This window comes from Lutra lutra, chromosome 1, assembly GCF_902655055.1.
Source record: "Lutra lutra chromosome 1, mLutLut1.2, whole genome shotgun sequence".
NCBI classification, from domain to species: domain Eukaryota; kingdom Metazoa; phylum Chordata; class Mammalia; order Carnivora; family Mustelidae; genus Lutra; species Lutra lutra.
In genome coordinates, this window is record NC_062278.1 from 143533795 (window position 1) to 143553518 (window position 19724).

Here is a 19724-nt window from a genome sequence, read left to right on the forward strand (position 1 = left end):
TTTCTGTCATCTTCCAACCAATCCAAACCTTATGAGCAGCAGAATGCTGGAAGCTTCAAGTCAAAAATCAGACCTGATTCTGACTCCACTCCCAGCCTTTGGACCTTGGACAAGTTACCTAATTTGGCTGGACCTCAAATTTCTCATATATAAGATGGAAATCATAATGATTAATAATGCTGAATGAGATCATGCTTATAAAGTAGCCCAGTAAAGGGTCTAGCATACAGTGCTTAATGAATCCTATTTATCTCCTTTTGAATTGAGAATAAATTCCACCTTAGCTATAAAGACCACTCCCTACCTCCCCCTTCACTTTAGACTATGCTAATTTCTTCAACTATGTTGCTCTAGGGCACTTCTTGTCAGACACATTCATTTCCTTTAACTTAAAAAAAAAAAAAAACTTGAGGTCTATTAAATGGCAAAAATCATGTAAAGTGCTTCACACAAAACTTGTCACATAGTAAGTGCGCCATAAATATTTCTGTGGCCGCTGCGGCTATTGCAAAGGCAACAGTCACTCACATCCCTATAGCAACAGCTCTTTCATTGATGAATTACATTTGTTCCTGGAAAAAAAGTGGGGGGGGGCAGTAAAGAGTCCTGGCTAAGGGTTCACCCTCTGGATCTTGATTGCCTACATTAAAATCCTGGCTCAACAATTTTGGGCAGTGTGACCTCTGGCAAGTTACTTCATCTGTTTTGATTTAGGAAAACCGTAACAGTTATCCATCCATAAATTCGTTTTGAGGATTAAATGAATTAAAATGTAAAAAAGATCGTAAACACCTAACAAATAGTACTTTATGTGTATTTGCTATTGCTAACACGTTTTTAGGCTTCTCAGTCCTGACCCCCACCCACCAAGTATTTTGAAAGCTCCTAAAGACAGAAATGTATATTCATACTGATCTTATCATCTCACAAGGAAAACTGAAATAACAGATGGCATAAGATAGGTCTAGTACAAAGCCTGGAGCACTGTAGAGCCCTAAAGAGTTAGTTGCCTTCCCCTTATCTTACCTGCCCCACCTAGTAAGTAGTACTAGGAATTGTTCTTTGAGCATTTTTTGAAAGGAATAAATGAATATTGATTTTTCCCATACACCAAGGAGCATCATTAAATATAGAGCATTACAATTCAAAAGACTTCCTGTTATTCTGTGGAAATCTGGTTTGGTAAATTATGTCATCTTCATTTTATTACTTACATCATTTACTGTATCCTGATTGTCCCAAAGCCTCTTGACATTTTGTTCTGGAGCCCTGAGTTGCAATATACTATTTAAATCAGACATTGTCTTAACTTTCTTTCAGATTCACCTTCATTTCCCTCAACTAGCTCTTTTCCTTTCCTCCTCTCTGCGTTCATATTTAGATAATGGAACTGTTACTAAATGGCAAAATAGCTTTCCTTTACATAGGGTAGCTAGAATTGTTCTCTGCTGCTTCCATTTGTAGCATTTTCAGCATTTCCAACATTTCATAGGTGAAGCTATGAAATCAGCATGGGGGAAGCAACTATCCTTCTTCATGCTTTGATCTTAAAGTCATCTCCAGTTTGACAAGAATAATTTACAGTTAATCCCTGAATAAATCTGGAGGGTAATAATGTATAAGATGACTAAGATACGGATTGTTAGGTAGACTTCATAATTTTTTCTCCCTCCAGCATTATTGAGCTGGAGTTGACATATAACACATGTAGTTGACATATAACATATGTAAGTTTAAGGTCCAGTGTAATGATTTCATATGCTTATTATTGCAAAATGATTAACAAAATAAGGTTTTATTTATTTATTTATTTATTTTTTAAATATTTTATTTATTTATTTGACAGACAGAGAGCACATGTAGGCAGAGAGGCAGGCAGAGAGAGGGGAGGAAGCTGGCTCCCTGCTGAGCAGAGAGCCCGATGGATGCGGGGCTCCATCCCAGGACCCTGGGATCATGACCTGAGCTGAAGGCAGAGGCTTTCACCCACTGAGCCACCCAGGTGCCCCCAAAGTAAGGTTTTAGTTAACATGTCCATCACCTCACATAATTGCCATTTTTTCTGTGGTGTAACACTTAAAATCTATATTCTTAGCAACTTTCATGTACATAATATAATATTGTTTACTATATACTGTATTACTATATGCTGTATATTAGATCCCCAGAATTCATCTATCCTATGACAGGAAGTTTGTACCCTTTGACCAATATCGCTGTTTCCCCCAATCCCTAGACACCAACACATTTCCATTCTCCATTTATTTGAGTTTGACTTTTTTTAGATTCCACATATAAGTGGTAATAATCAGTATTTATCTTTCTCTGCCTAACTTATTTCACCTAGCATAATCACCTCAAGGCCCACCCATGTTGTCACAAAAGTCACGATTTTTTATGGCTGAATAATATTCCATTATATGTGTATATCACATTTTCTTTATCTATTCACCCTTTGATGGATACTTAGGTTGTTTCCATGTCCTGGCTAATGTGAATGATGATGTAATGAACATGGAGGTGCAGTTATCATTTTGAGAGAGCAATTTCCTTTCCTTTGGATGTGTACGCAGGTAGGATTGCTGGGTCATATGATAGTTCTATTTTTAGTTTTTGAGAAAACTCCATAGTGGTTTCCACAGTGGCTGTACCAATTTACATTTTCACCAACAGTGCACAGTGTTGCCATTTCTGCACATCCTCATCAATGCTTGCTATTTCTTGTCTTTTTGATAATAGCCATTCTAACAGGTGTGAGGTGATATCTCATTGTGGTTTTGATTTGTATTTCCCTTATGGTTAGGGATATTGAGCAATTTTTTTTTTTAAGATTTTTATTTGTTTGACAGAGAGATAGAGAGAATACAAGTAAGCAGAGCGGCAGGTAGAGGGAGAAAGAGATGCAGGCTCTCCACTGAGCAGGGAGCCCGATGTGGGGCTCAATCCCAGGACCATGGAATCATGACCTGAGCCAAAGGCCGAGGCTTAACAACTGAGCCACCCAGGCACCCCTTGAGCAATTTTTAATGTACCTCTTGGCCACCTGTATGCCTTGTTTTGAAAAAGGTCTATTCAAGTCTTCTGTGCATTTTTTATTCAGTTTTTTTTTTGTTTTGTTTTTTGCTAATCTGTTACATGAGTTCCTTACATATTTTAGATATCAACACCTTATCAGATAGATGGTGAGCAGATATTTTCTCTCGTTTCTTAGGTTGGCTTTTCATTTTATTGATTGCTACTTTTCCTGTGTGGAAGCTTTTTGGTTAGATGTAGTCCTACTTGTTTACTTTTGCTTCTGTGGTTTGTACTTTTGATATCATATCCAGTGTTTGTTTTTATTTTGGGGGGTGATATGATGAAGATCAATGTCAAAGAGTTTTACCATGTGTCTTCCAGGAGTTTGTAGCTTTGGGTCTTATATTTAAGTCTTTCATTTGTTTCTAGTTTATTTTTGTGTGTGATATAAGGTAGGAGCTAATTTAATTCTTTTTGTTGTAGCTATTCATTTTTCCCAACACCATTTATTGAAAAGACTATCCTTTCCTCACTGAGTATTCTTGGCTCCCTTGACCCTATCTTTGTGGGTTTATTTCTGGGCTCTCTACTCCATATTGGCATATAGTTTTGATTATTATCACTTTGTAATAAGAATTAAAATCAGGAAATGTGATGCTTCCACTTTTGTTTCTTTCTCAGGAATGTTTTGACTATTCCGGTATTTTGTGATTTAATATGATTATTTTTGTACTTATGTGGAAAATTAGAATTGGAATTTTAATAGAGATTGCATTGAATCTGTAGATAATTTGGGGTGGTATGGGTATTTTAACAATATTAACTTTTCCAATCCATGAATTTAGGATATCTTTCCATTTATGTGTGTCTTTTCAATTTCTTTCATTATTGTCTTGGGATGTTCAGTATATAGACCTTTTATCTTGTTATGAAATTTCTTCCTCAGTATTTATCTTTGATGCTACTTCTAATGAGATTATTTCTTTTTCAGATAGTTTATTATTAGTATGTACAGCACAACTGATTTTTCTATGTTGATTTTGTATTCTACATCTTTACTAAATTCATTTGTTAGTTCTAACATTTTTTGGCAGAGTCTTCAGGATTTTCTCTATATAGGTCACCCGAACCAAGAAGACAATTTTACTTCTTTCTGGTTTGGTGTCTTCAGTTTTGCAATATTACGTTGAATACGAGTGGTGAATGTGGGCACTCTTGTCTTATCCCTGTTGAGTATGATATTAACTTGTCAATTGGTCACATGTGACCTTTATTTTGTTGAGTTGTAGTCCTTCTATACCTAATTTGTTGATAGTGTTTATCATGAAAGGTTGTTGAATTTTGTCAAATGCTTTCCCTGCATCTATTAAGATAATCATATAATTTTTATCTTTCATTTTATTAATGTGGTGTATTTCTTATTTGTTGATTTGCATATTTGAGCCATGCTTACATTCCAGAGAGAGAAACCCCGTTTGATTGTGGTGGATGGTGTTTTAGTGTGATGTTGAATTCAGTTTGCTGGTATGTTATTGAGAATTTTTGCTTCCATATTCATCAGGGATATTGGGATGTAGTTTGGTTTCTTTGTAGTGTCCTTTTCTGGCTTTAGAATGAGGATAACTCTGGCCTCCTAAAATGACTTTGGGGGTATTCCTTCCTTTTTTCTCTCTCTCTCTCTTTTAGAGGAGTTTGAGAAGAATTTGTATTAATTCTTCTTTAAATGTTTGGTAGAATTCACCAGTGGAAACATTTGGTCCTGGACTTTTCTTTGTTGGAGTGTTTTGATTACTGATTCAATCTCCTTACTTACTATTGTTTGTTCTGATTTCCTGTTTCTTCAAGATTTAGTCCTGGTAATTGTATGTTTCTAGGAATGTATCCATTTCTTCTAGGTTGTTCTATTTGTTGGCATAAAATTGTTTATAGTAGTCTCTAATGATTTTTTTGTATTTCTGTAGGTCAGTTGTAATATTTCCTCTTTCATTTATGATTTTACTTATTTGTAGTCTCTAATCATTTTTTTGTATTTCTGTAGGTCAGTTGTAATATTTCCTCTTTCATTTATGATTTTACTTATTTGACTCTTCCCTTTTTTTCTCAGCATAGCTAAAGATTTGTCAAATTTTGTTTATCTTTTCAAAAAACTGGCTTTTTGCTTTGTTGATCTTTTCTATTGTTTTTCTAGTCTTTATTTCACTTGTTTATCTTCTGATCTTTGTTATTTCCTTTCTTCTGCTAACTTTGGGCTTAGTTTGTTATTCTTTTTCTAGTTCTCTAAGATATAAAGTTAGGTTATTTATTTGGGATCTGTCTCTTTCTTAATATTATTTACATAGTCTTATATGATATTATTATATGTCATATAAGTCTTATATAGATATTATTTACATAGTCTTCCTTCTGAGAGCTACTTTTACAACACCACATAAATTTTGATATGCTCTGTTTCTATTTTCATTTGTTTCAGTATTTTAAAAAATTCATTTTGATTTTGCTTTGACCCATTAGTTATTTAGGAGTGTGTTGTTTTATTTCTACACATTTGCCAATTTTTTGGTTTCCGTCCTGTTACTGATTTCTAGTTTCATACTATCGTGGTGAAAAGGTACTTGGTATGATTCCAGTCTTCTTAATTTTCTAACGCTTGCTTTGTGACCAGAAAGGGTGAGGTTCAAATCCTGGCTCTGCCACTTGCAAGCTGTATGTTTAAGGTCAAGTAACTGAACCTTTTAGCTTCCAATGAGATATCTGTGAATGGGGATAATAATAGTTCCTACTGTAGGAATTAACTAAAACTATACACATTTATAACGTACATGAAGCACTTAGTGTATTAGTTATGACATTGTAAGAGCTATACAAATGAAAATTCCAATAAGAAAAAGAACTCATTCTAGTTACAGTTAGGTTAGATTGCTTGAAACACAGACTCTAAGAGGGAGGTTTGCCTGCAGATAATTAATTAGGGAATCACTTAGGGTCAACGCCCATGGGGGAGTGAAGAAGAAATAAGTTTGGATAAAGTGGAACTCTGATTTAGTCTCAATAGAGACGTCAACTGGACTTATAGGGAACTCTGAAACTGGGATGATCTTCAGAGTGGCCGCCATTGAGCCAATAGGCCTCGTCCTTTTTACTCCTATGTAGACCAGATTCGACTCTGAGCTTGCCCCCAAAAAAGGCCAATTCTTGTGTAAGGTAGTTCTCTGCTGCTGAGGGTAAGCCCCAAAGAAATATTCAGCTGTCAGATTTCAGCCATCAAAACTTGGGAAAATGAGTGTCATGGTCCTGAAGGGGGGCTGGGTCATGCCCACAGTGTCCACCAAGGGTTCTTAGTGGTAAATATGTAATAATTATATATGGCACACAGCTTTATTTTATTACCTTTTCTAGACAGTATGTTCCTGGTAGGTAAAAGGTGTGTCTGTTTTCATCGCCTGGCACACAGGAGGAACTCAACTTATATGTCTTAAAATAAATGGAGTTGCTTATAGAAACTATCCTTTAAAAAAATATTCTATCCTCCATTTAAGGAATTATAAAATATATCTTCAGATATGGAGAAATTACTGATATTTTCATACTGTAGTACTAATTTTTAATAATTTTTAAAAAGATTTTATTTATTTATATGACACACACAGAGAGAGAAAGCATAGGCAGGGAGAACTACAGAGAGAGGGAAAGGAGAAGGAGGATCCCCACTGAGCAGGGTGTCTGATGCAGGGCTCAATTCCAGGACCCTGGGATCATGACCTGAGCCAAAGACAGAGGATTAACTGACTGACCCACCCAGGCACCCCAATTTTTTTATAATTTAACTAGAACATAAAATATAGTGAGCAAAGCATACCCCAATTTCCCTATTTAGATAGACAATGGCAAAAGATAAACTATGAATCTTTCCAATTTATTATCATTTTGTTAATTTAATCATATTTGTGGTATTGTTTTTAAAATCTCTGTCTTCTGAATAGAGAGGTGGGTGAATATTAATGTGGTGTGGTAAACTGTTATATGGAAAAATCTAAGAAGTACCCTTACAGGTGATCAATATATTATTCTTTCATCTTTGTACATTTGAAAATTTTCATAATAAAATTTTAGGGGAAAAACCCATTATAATTAAGTTGGCTATCTATGAAAATATTGAACTGGGATAGTCCCTCAATGAAATAAGAGACAAGACATACTAATTATAAGCCAAGCATTTTGATATGAAGAAGGCTATAAAAAGGTAAGGATATCTCTCTTTAAACAGTGTTTACCCTGGGTTCCTAACAATAAATGTATAATAACCGTATATAACATATTGCTTTATTACTTTTTCTAGATAATATGTTTCTGGTAGGTAAGAGCTACGTCTGTCTTAACTGCCTGGCATATAGGAGGAAGTCAGTAAATAGGTCTTAAATAAATGGAATTGCTTATAAAAAGCTATCCTTTAAAAGAATATACTCCAGAGTTTTTATTAATTATTTCTTTTGGGGGTGCTAGATGAAAAGATGTCTTGTAACAGTGACAGGTATACTATGGAAAGAGACAGAAAAAGAAGATATCTCATGTTGAAAAATGACAATCCCAAGACTAAATAAAGATTTAGAAAAAAGCTTCAAGATAATTGGCTCTAGGTCACTCATGTTACCGTGTGGAAACAGATTAGGCAGTTGAAGCAACTTGTTCAAAATTGTGCAAGTAGTTAGTGTCAGAGTAAGACTTTATTTGGCCCAGAAGCACCCCTTCCTCCCACCTCTCACCAACACAATAAGGATTGTAATGCCACAAACTCTCATAAATTCTCCATTTGGTGAAGTAGCAGAGATCCATTGGGTGCCATATGGAGCTTTCCTAACTGAATATGTCACTCCAAACATAATTACTTAAATTATTAATTTTTTTCTGGGGGATACAAAGTCTGATAAATATTAGTTGAGTAAGTTAGTGATTATGCAAATGTTTGAAGGAAAAATTGGTTATTTATTAAGCCATTATCACTCTGGGCCAAATTGTTTATGAAGTAAACTAATAAGTCATAAAGAAATGAGGAAATGGGTCCCAGGGCAGGTAAGTTTTGATAAGGAAGAAGGAAAGAAAGTAAGATTTAGTGGAAGCTTGGAGTGATGCTGGATGGAAATAGCCACTGAAAGGCTTTGAGAAGTGTGGGTGGTAATGGTGGGGACTATAATGAGGTTGGGAGAAAGTTACAAAGGTGGTTGGACCCAAAGCAAGCAGATAGAGAAGGACTTCATCTATTTATTTTTCAGAAATCTCACTGTGTTCCAATACCTACTATCACCGTGGTGAACATCCTTTGAGAACTCGTGTTAGAGGAATGCTGATTTTCTCAGAAGCAGAATTTGCCATAGAGGGCAACTCTAGAAAGGGTTGCTCTCCTTCACTTATTCTATTCTTACAGTCAGTGGTTTTGTTTTTGTTTTGGCCACAGCCTTAGTTAAGTGGTCTTCTAATTTACTTTTAGCTGGAACTACTCTTTTCACGACATCTTATTTAAAAATTCCGCATGTAAAGGGTACAATTGAGGTAGTTCTTTTTGGAGTAGAAAAGGGTGGGATTGGAGAGTGCAGACCCAACTCTTTCACCCCATTCTTGAAGAATTCTGAGGAACATAGGGAGCCCAAGGAGTATGGCTAGAAAAACACGGTCTTAGAAAAACAAAATGCATCATGGTCTCCTGAGTTCAGTAGAGAAGCCATTACAATGTTACTTCTTTAAGAACCTTGAGTTAACTCTGTATGAAACTTATTTGATGGGAGGTGGGGAGAGGAGAGGGAGACAGGATCGGCTGAAGTTGGTTCTGGGTTGCATGTATGAGGAAAACATTTTTGATATTCTGAGAGGTTAACAGTGTTCAGAAAAAAATTTGAGAAGATTTTATTCATTTCTAAATAAGAACTGTTTTAGTGGTAGTAGAATTCAGTTCAAGAGTTTGTAGCAGAAAAATGTTACCACTAATTGAAATACAGTTGGAAAAGGAAGGAATTTAATGAGCAGTTATGCCATATGCTCAGAGAAACTACTGAAGAGTAAAAATCCATGGTTGTGTAAGACGAAAAATCTAACTGTACTTGAAATACTGGATTGAAAAGCAATACAGCAGGTCTTAAATCTTGTGAACACTGTTGTTAGTGCTGTGCTAGACAAAGAATATGCAATATGATGTGGAGCTATATTTGGTATGTAAGTATTTGATACATTTAATTTTCATTTTACACAAGTCATTTTCTTTTTTTATAATTCTTTTTTTAAAAGATTTTATTTATTTATTTGACAGACAGAGATCACAAGTAGGCAGAGAGACAGGCAGAGAGAGAGGAGGAAGCAGGGTCCCTGCTGAGCAGAGGGCCCGATGCAGGGCTCAATCCCAGGACCCTGGGATCATGACCTGAGCTGAAGGCATAGGCTTAACCCACTGAGCCACCCAGGCACCCCACACAAGTCATTTTCAAATTTCCTAATGCCGTATATTGAGGAATTTTACTGTTTTGGTGATACCTAATATCCAAACCACTGGTATTATACAAATCAAAATGATAAAACCCTACCTAACTCCTTTTAGGAATTTATTAGTTTTTATTATGTGTACTTTAAGTTGAAATGTAAACCAAGGAACTTGACAGTCTCTCACCAAAGAGTAGGTTCATGAACAAAGTATGACAATATGACTTTGCCTTCACTTTAATTTTCACCAGAGTGATATAAAACCAGACTAAAATGTTTGGAGCTGATTCATTCCAGTGGCAGCCCCAACAATGCTGCTGTGATGGTTTCAAAATACGTCTTGAAATCCTTCGACACTTCTCCCTTTAAAATTTAGAATTTCATTCCTTTCTCCGTGAATTTGGGCCAAACTTAGTGGCTTGCCTCTAATAAATAGTATGTACAATTTCTATCTAAATCCAAAAGCTAGGACATAAAAAGTTTATAGCTTTTGCCTGTTCTTTTTCTCTCTTTCCCTCTTCTCTCCTTCTTGTTTTCCCTCCCCTCCACTCTTCATTTCTCCCCTCCTCTCTCCTTCCCTCCCCTCCCCTCCAAGAAGGAATCAGCCACCATAATGTAAGGATACTCAAGCAGACTTGGAGGAGTTCACATGAAGAACTGAGGCTCCTGCTAAAAGCCATCACCAGTTTGATAGTCATATAAGTAAACCAAACTTGGAAGTGGATCCTCTAGCTCTGATTAACCTTCAGACCATTACAGCTGTGACCAACATCTTGACAATGACCTTGTGAGAAACCCTGAGCGGAAAAACTCAGCTGAGTTACTCCCAAATTACTAATCATTCAAACTATGAATGAGTAGTCACAATTTGACAGTGACAGAAGCTTCTTTGCTTCTTTCCATTTCTCTGATCACCTTCAGTCTTCCCTATTATTCTATTAGCATCCTCCCAACTCCATTCTGCTAAATCAGTTTCAATGGCTTATTATTAAAGAACACAACTATAAAACAGTTCAATATCTTGGTTTACTGTGGATGTACCTACGCATTACACATTTTCACATGAGGGGTAAAAGATTGCTCTTTATTTACTGGCATTTTATAAGTTAAAAGTGATTTACTACCGATACATATGTCTCTTGGTGAATATTTTAAGATTATGCAGAAGTTCTTTATCACATATCATTTATAAAGAATTATGTGACCATCAGCTATAAAGAATGCAAGCATAAGCTTGTAAAATGAAATTAGATGCTTGGTAATTTGAAAATATGTTCATTGTAGGTTTAATTGTTCAACAGTTATTTTGATTTATCCACACAAGTTATTATTTCAGATTTACAACTTTGGGTATCCTGAACATGTTACCCTCATGAGTCTGTGTTAACACTTTTTTCTTTTTCACCACAAATAGATGAAAACTTAAAGGAAAAAAAAAAAAAGAAATCCACATACAATGAAAATGTATGCCCCTTATTTTAAATCAAATGATTTTAACTTTTTAAAAATAGTTGCATTTTCATCAACTCAAAAATTTGGGTCATTATCCTTTAAGTATTTTTTATTGCACTATTATCTCTCCTCCTTCTCCTCTGACTTCTCCTCTCTTCAAACTCCAATTATGTTTGTCTTACAACTTTTGATATTGTTCCATATGTCCTATGTTGTTTGTTTTCTTTTATCTTATTTTTCTCTGTGTCATTCAAATTCACAATAGCATATTGCTTTCATTGACTTCAGTGGTATTTCTTATGTGGCCAATCTACGATTGAAACTATCAATTTTTTTTTCAAATGCTATACTTTTCAACTCTACAACTTCCATTTGGTTCATGTTTATGATGTTCATTCCTATTCTGAGATATTCTATCAGAGTTCATTCATCATGATCATATTTTCCTTTAAAATATTTATAAAAGCTGCTTTAAATTCCTTGTCTGCTAATTTTAACATCTAGATATTTGGTATTGACTTATATAGGTTACTTTTTCTCTAAAATATTGTTCACACTTTTTTAATGCTTTCTTACTTGCAGTAACTTTTAATTATATGCAGGTCATAATGGATCACAAATGATAGAGAATCTGGATTATGTTGTCTTCCTTAAATAATGCTGACTGTTTTTATGGCTGACATACAAATCACCAGTAGATACTTTTATTCTTTTCAGGCTTAGTGTTCTTTATTAGAGTTTATTTATATTTAGTTTTTAACTTTATCCTAGAGAATATCCTTACTCTACAGCATGATCCTTACATTTATGATATAATTTCTCTGCCTCTCAACTGAATGATGAGTAAAGTCTCTTCACTTCAGCTGGGCTGGGACTCCAGTGAATTCTGGCATGGTACGCCCTCTAGTATTATGGTTTGGCTGTCAGCCCTGAAAAAGTAAACTTGGTTAGGCCTGTACAGTCTCACTCTGCATATATGCGACCCAGGCCTTGGCTAAGGACCCACAGTCAATCCCCCCACACACTGTTGGTTCCCCCTCAGCATAGTTTCACCTCTCAGGTAACAGCCTTGTAAATGCCAGATGTTTCAGCAGCCTGGATCACCAATCTCTTCTTCTGATCAGTTAAGACCATCAGTCATATTAACTGTACTTTCCCAATTTGAGGAAAGATGAGGTGATTGTGGAGTGATCATGAGGCTCATGATCTTCTATTCATCTTGTTTCAAGGTTCACAGTTCTATCTACCCTTTGTTCAATTTCTTACACAGGGACTTCGTATATTTTTTTCCGATTTAATAGTTCTTTTTGTCAAGAGGACACATCTGGTACCAGTTCCTTTAGTTGAAAGTTGAAGTTGCTTTCAAATGTATATCTTAAGTCAGTTTGCTATAACACTCCTGGACTTAATAGTAAAATCAAATAGCAATGTTAGGATGTTTTCAATAGTCTTCCAAAGAAACAAACAAAACCTAATAACCCCTAGTACATATACACATGCTATATATATTATCAAAATAGAGAACTCCTGCAGACTTCTTGTATAACAGGAATTAAATACATTTTACTAAAAATAAATTAGCCTACAAATTGCTTACAATTTGATTAATGTCAATATTTTGTATTTATACACAAAAAAGGATAGAAATATGTCATGGGAACCCCATATATTTATAATTATGTGTTAGAGTATTCTTTATATCTTAAAATATTAATACTTACTTTCAATAAGAAGAACTCAATTACTTTGTTATCTCTGCATATTACCTGCACAGAGTCTACAAATTATGCCTAATTTAGGTGTAGACCTTTGTTTCTTAAAGACAGGGTTCTACTTAGCAAACCAATTTCCACCAGGATCTTTACTCTCAGTAGAGAAATACTCAATAAATGATTTCACCATTAAGCTTTCTGTATTTCTATATTATAGTAGCAATTTATTGAAAATTTAAACCAATACCAAAAATAATATGGTATCTCAGATATTCAAGCTGAAATTTAAGTCAGAACACTACCTGAAGGAGTTTCAAAAGTATTTACAATATATTTTACAGATTGTAGCTAAGAGCTTTGCACAATTCATCTTCCTGATGTAGACACATTAATGAATTTAAGTGTATTAATTTTCCTCTAGCATTTACAATTTTTTATTGGCTTGGTTTGGCAGTGAGATATTAAAAGGGGTTCAAGGTCCAAGTGAAATGATTTTTAAGTGCATCAGGAATGATGAGTTATATTCATTTTAACATCAGCACGTCCTTTTAAAGGCTCTGTGTTGTCAATGTTAAAGTTTTTAAATCAGAATTTCCTCTGATAAATGCCTCACTGAAACACAAAGATTAGGACAGGCATTTAACAAACAAGGAAATACATTAGGCCAATAAACTTATGAAAACTGCAATATTTTAAACATCCCCATCAATAACCAGGAAAATTCAAAGTAAAACTAGACTGATGGATCTTTGCCTGCTCAACAGATAGGCAAAAGATTCTTAGAGTTTGACAATATGAAATGTTGCAAAGATGTGAAGAAAATACAAATGCTCATGCACTTCTTTGGGGAGTGTAAATTGGCAAATCACTTTGGAAAATGATTAGGCTTTTTCTTTTTCTTTTCTTTCTTTCTTTCTTTTTTGCTAAAATTGACTATATCTATACCCAAGACCTAACAAATCCACTTAAAGTGTATATCCCTGGAAAAGTGATGAATATTAAGATCAGGATACATATATAAGAACAGCCATTGCAGCATTCTTTGCAGTAAGCAAACCCTAGGAATAATTCACTGTCTGTCCATAGCACAACAGGTAAGGAAATTGTATGATATACATGCATTGGGGTACTAAACTAAAAAACAATAAAAAAATTAACATCAGCTGCTTAAAATAACATGGATAAATTTCAGAAACATAATAATGAGTGAAAGGAAGCAGTCTTAAAATAATATATGTCGTATATTTACGATCATTTACATTCAAAAGAGGTAAATCAAACTACATTATTTAAGTATGCATGCATAAGTGGAAAAATTCTACAGCAAAGCAAAGAAGTGAGTATCATTGAATTAGTGAGTATCATAACTATCACAGAAATTAGCAGAGTGGTTGCTAACAAGGGAAGGAAGGACTAGGGTCTTATTGGAGAGTGATATGCTGAGGCTTCTGATTGGCTGGCAGTGTTTTATTTCTTGACCAAAGTTTTTGTTAGAGTAGTATTTGCTTAATGGCAATTCATTATACCCTACATTCATGTTCTGATCATTTTCTGAAACTATGTTTCTTTCATAATAAAAAAACTCATTACTTTCCAAGAATGAGGAGTGATTCCATAAATATTAGTTATTTTATTTTTATTTATTTTTTTATTTATTTAAGATTTTATTTGCCAGAGAGAGAGAGTACACACAAGCAGGCAGAAAGGCAGGCAGCGAGAGAGCAGGCTCCCCGCCGAGCAAGGAGCCTGATGTGGGACTCGATCCCAGGATGCCGGGATCGTGATCTGAGCCAAAGGCAGTGGCTCAACCAACTGAGCCACCCAGGCGTCCCAATATTAGTTATTTTAATAATTGTTTTTAATATGTTTTTAAAATCAACTTTATTGGAAAAGTTCTAGGTGTACAGAGAGTTCCCATAAATGAAGCACCTAGTTTTCCTATTATTAACTTCTTATATTAGTACATACATATGTTACAATTAGTTATCCAGTATTCATACCTTGTTTTTTTAATATTGATACATTATCGCTATTAGTGGAAGTCCATACTATTCACATTTCCTTACTTTTTATGGAATATCCTTTTTCTGTTCTAGGATGCCATCCAAGATAGCCCATTGCACTGAGTTGTCATTGTCTTTAGTTTTTCTTGGTTATGACAGTTACTCAGACTTCTTTATTTTTGATGACTTTGACAATATTGAGGAGTGCTGGTCAGATATCTTGTAGAATCCTCCTCAGCTGGAATTCGTCTGATATTTTTTCATGATTAGATTGGGGCTATGAATGTTGGAAAGGAAAACCACAAAGGCAAAGTGCCACTCTCATCATGCCATATCAAGGCTATATGCTATCAACATGGGTTATGACTGTTGATGTTAGCTTGATCACCTGGCTGAGGTAGTGTTTGTCAGGCTTCCCCACAGCATAGTCACTTTTTTTTACAGCCTTATTTCCTTACAGTTTTTGAAAAGAAATCCCTATGAATAGCCCACCTTTAGAGTGGGGATTTATGTTCTTCCTTCTTTTCTAGAGGCAAAGTAATCTACATAATGTATTTAGAGTTTTTCTAATGGGAGATTTGTCACTTCTTGCACTTATTTGTTAATTCAATTATATATTTATATTTGTACAGATATATTATTTTGTATGCTGATTTTTGGTTATAATCTAATAATACTTTATTTTGTTGTTCAAACTGTTGTAGTTTTGGAACTCTCAGCTGGTTTCTGTGTTCCTTTTACATACCCCCAACATTGTGGATTTTATTTCCTTTTTCTTCTAGCACTTCCTTGCTTTCTGGCACTGAAAGATACTCTAGGCTCTGATGCCTGGGTGGCTCAGTTGGTTAAGCGACTGCCTTTGGCTCAGGTCATGATCCTGGAGTCTGCTTCTCACAGACTCTGACCCTCCCCCTTCTCATGCTCTTTCTCTCTCTCTCTCAAATAAATAAATAAAATCTTTTAAAAAAAATTAAAATTAAAATTAAAAAAATACTCTAGGCTCATCTTCTGTATTTTCTTTCCCAATCCTAGAATCATCCATTTTTCCAAGAAACCCTGATTCTGTTTACAGGGGAATGCTATTGGAAACCAAGATCTGGGGGTGCCTGGGTGACTTGGTTAAAGATCTGCCTTTGTCTCAGTTGTGATCCCAGGGTCCTGAGATGGAGCCCTATGTCAGGATCCCTGCTCAGCGGGGAGCCTGCTTCTCCCTCTGCCTCTCCCCCTGCTTGTGCTCTCTCTCTCTGTCAAATAAATAAAATAATAAAATCTTTAAAAAAAAAAAAAGAAAGAAAGGAAGGAAGGAAGGAAGGAAGAAAGAAAGGAAGGAAGAAAGAAACCAACCAACCAACCAACCAACCAACCAACCAAGATCTAGGAGCTAGGTGTGCTCATTGCTACTAGGGTGTCTTTGCCTCCAGTCCCACTCAGAGTAAGATACATATGTGTATATTATTCAGTATACATTAACATTTCTCTAAATATTTTAAAATGTAACTGTGTGTGTGTGTGTGTGTGTATGTGTGTGTATATATATATATATATAGCTAAGCAGGAATTTATACTGATGTCTCCAGCTCCAATCTATTACCTCATGAATCATTCAAGCCTCCTCTCCTTGCTTATCTATAAGTTCCTACTCTAATGATGAGAAAACTTGCTCCCACCAATCTGCCATTGATTTACTTAGCTGTTTAATTCCAGTATACATGTATAGTAGTAACACAGTTGTTTAATCTGTACTCCAATAGTAGGATTTTTTAATATTTATTGTTTCAATTTCAGTATAGTTAAGATAGAGTGTTATATTAGTTTCAGGTGTACATGTAGCCATTCAACAATTCTACACATTACTCAGTACTCAGGATAAGTGTTCTCTTTTAATCCCTACACTTATTTCACCTATTTCCGCTACCCACCCACCCTCTGATAATCATTATTTGTTCTCTATAGTTAGAGAGTCTATTTCTTGGTTTGTCCCTCTCTCTTTCTCTTTTTTCCTTTTGTTCATTTATTTATTTCCTCAAATTCCACATATGAGTGAAATTATATGGTATTTGTCTTTCTCTGACTGACATTTTCCTTAGCATTTTGCTGTCTAGCTCCATTCATGGCAAGATTTCATTCTTTTTTATGGCTGAATAATATTCCATTGTATATGTGTATACCACTTCTTCTTTATCCATTCATCTGTTAATGGACATTTGGGCTGCTTTCATAATTTGGCTCTCATAAAAAATGCTTCAATAAACACAGGGGTGCATGTATCCCTTTGATTTAGTGTTTTTGTATTTTGGGCATAAATATCTAGTAGTGCAATTACTGGATCATAGGGTAGTGCTATTTTTAATTTTTGAGGAACTTCCATACTAGTGGCTGCACCTGTTTGCATTCCCAACTGTGTACAAGATTTCCTTTTTCTCCGCATCCTTGCCAACACTTATTGTTTCTTGTATTTCTGATTTTAGCCATTCTGACAGGTGTCAGGTGATATCTCATTGTAGTCTTGATTTGCATTTCCCTGATGATCAGTGATGATGAGCATCTTTTCATGCTTCTGCTTGCCATCTGTATATCTACTTTGGAGAAATGTCTGTTCATTTCTTCTGTCCATTTTAAATTAGATTATTTGGGGGTTTTTGGTGTTGAGTTATGTAAGTTCTTTACATATTTTTGTAAGTCCTTTACATTTTTTGCTTCTCTGTGATACTCTTTATCTCTCCTTCTATTCTGAATGATAGCCTTGGTGGATAGACTATTCTTGCCTGCAGATTGTTCCCACTCAGCACTGTGAATATATTTTAGCACTTTTTGCCTGGCCTACAAAGTTTCTGGAGAAAAATCTGTTGATAGCCTTATGGGGTTTCCCTTGTATGTAACTGTCTTCTTTTCTCTTGCTGCTTTAAACTTTTTTTCCATTTTAATTACTTTTTACCATTTTAATTACTATGTGTAATAGTGTGGAATTCCCAGGGTTGTTTTTTGTTTGTTTGTTTGTTTGTTTTTGGGGGGTATCTCTGTGCCTCCTGAGTCTGGATATCTATGTACTTCCCCAAGTTAGGGAAGTTTTTGGCTATTATTTTTTCAAATAAATTTTCTGCCCCCTTTGTTCTTTGGAATCTGGGTCCCTATAATGGAAATGTTATTACAATTGATGGAGTCACTGAGTTCCCTCAGTCTGTTCTCATTTTATGTATTTTTTTTTCCTCTCACCTACTCAGCTTGATTATATTCCATTAATCTGTGTTCCTTGTCATTAATTTATTCCTCTGCTTCCTTTAGCTTGCTATTTATTCCATCTTGTGCATTTTTAATTTTATTTATCATATTCTTCATTCTGACTGGTTCCTTTTTATCTTGTTGTTAAGGTTCTCACTGATATCCTCCGGTCTTTTCTCAAGTCCAATGAGTATCTTTATGATCATTATTTTAAATTCTCTATCAGGCATATTAGTTATATCCATTTAGCTTAGGTGTCTTACTGTCGTTTTGTCCTGTTCTTTCAGTTGGGACATAGTCCTCTCTCTCCTCATTTTGTCCACCTCTCTGTGTCTGTTTCTGTTTGTTAGGCAAGTCAACTATGTCTCTGGCTCCTCCTGCTTGAAAGAAGTGGATTTTTTTTTTTTTTTTTAAAGTAAGCTCTACACCAAACATGGGGCTTGAACGCATAACCCCGATATCAAGAGTTGCAATGCTCTACTGACTGAGCCAGTCAGGCACTCCTTGGATGCACACCTTTAACAAAGTGATACTGGTCCTTTTCTATATGAGATGGGCAGCTGTTGTGGAGACCAAGGCTGGTCAGGGCTGCTCTGCAAGCAGGTGGGAAGGTGAATTTTTAGCAAGGTGTGTTTGTCGTCTCTGGGAGGTGACCAGTTGCCACTGTTGAGACTGAGGCCTCACAAGGGCATGGGTCGGTAGATATGGTGTTGGTGAAGTTTTTGCTGTTATTCTGGGGGAGGGGACCTGCAGTTCCAGGACTGAAACAAGCATTACTGGGAAGGGCAGATGTGTGGAAGTAAGGGGGTGAGTCTTGGTGTAAGCAATTTAGGTAATGGGTATAGGCACCATGGTTTTTCTCTCGGGTGGCTGTGTGTTTATGGTGACAGTTGGTGAGGGAAATGGTGCCTGGCAGCTCTTTTGTTCCTGGAGGTTTCTCCCTTCAATCCCTGCCTCTCTGGATATGTTCTGAGATAAGGAAATAAGTCTCTCTCCCCTTTGGCCTGGTTGCTTTTTGAACTGCACCTTCTATGCTCTATCTTAGTGAGCTATTTGTCATGCTATCTCTTTAAGGGCCAGGGCTCAGCTTCCTACTACCCCGGAGCTCTCCAAACCCCCAGCTCACTGTGTTTTAAAATTCCAGGCTTTAAGTCCCACTGGTTGTAAGAACTCATGAAATTCGACACTTCTCACTTTCAATATCAAATATTATGGGGATTCATCTTCCCAGTGTGGACTGCCTGGTGTGATACCCTGTTTTTTGCCTTTCTCTGTGCCTGAAGTTCCCTCCCCCACTTGGAGGGCCACAGTTCATTTCACTCCCCACCACTTCTCTGCCCTTCCTACCCTCTTTGATGTGTGCCCTTTTCCCTACCTTTAACTGTGAAGTTTGTACTGTCGGTCATCATATAATTTTCTGGATTATTTATCCTGATATAAATGTTATTAAGTTGTATCTATGGGATGAGGTGAGCTTAAGGTCCTCCTACTCCACCATTTTCCTGGCCTCCCATCCCTATAAAAGGATTTTGAGAGTCAAAACAGATGTTAAATGTACTTCTTTTTTTTTTTTAATTATTTTTTTATTTTTTCAGCATAACAGTATTCATTATTTTTGCACCACAACCAGTGCTCCATGCAATCCGTGCCCTCTACCATACCCACCACCTGGTGCCCCCAACCTCCCACCCCCCACCCCTTCAAAATTCTCAGATCGTTTCTCAGAGTCCATAGTCTCTCATGGTTCACCTCCCCTTCCAATTTCTCTCAACTCCCTTCTCCTCTCCATCTCCCCTTGTCCTCCATGCTATTTGTTATGCTCCACAAATAAGTGAAACCATATGATAATTGACTCTCTCTG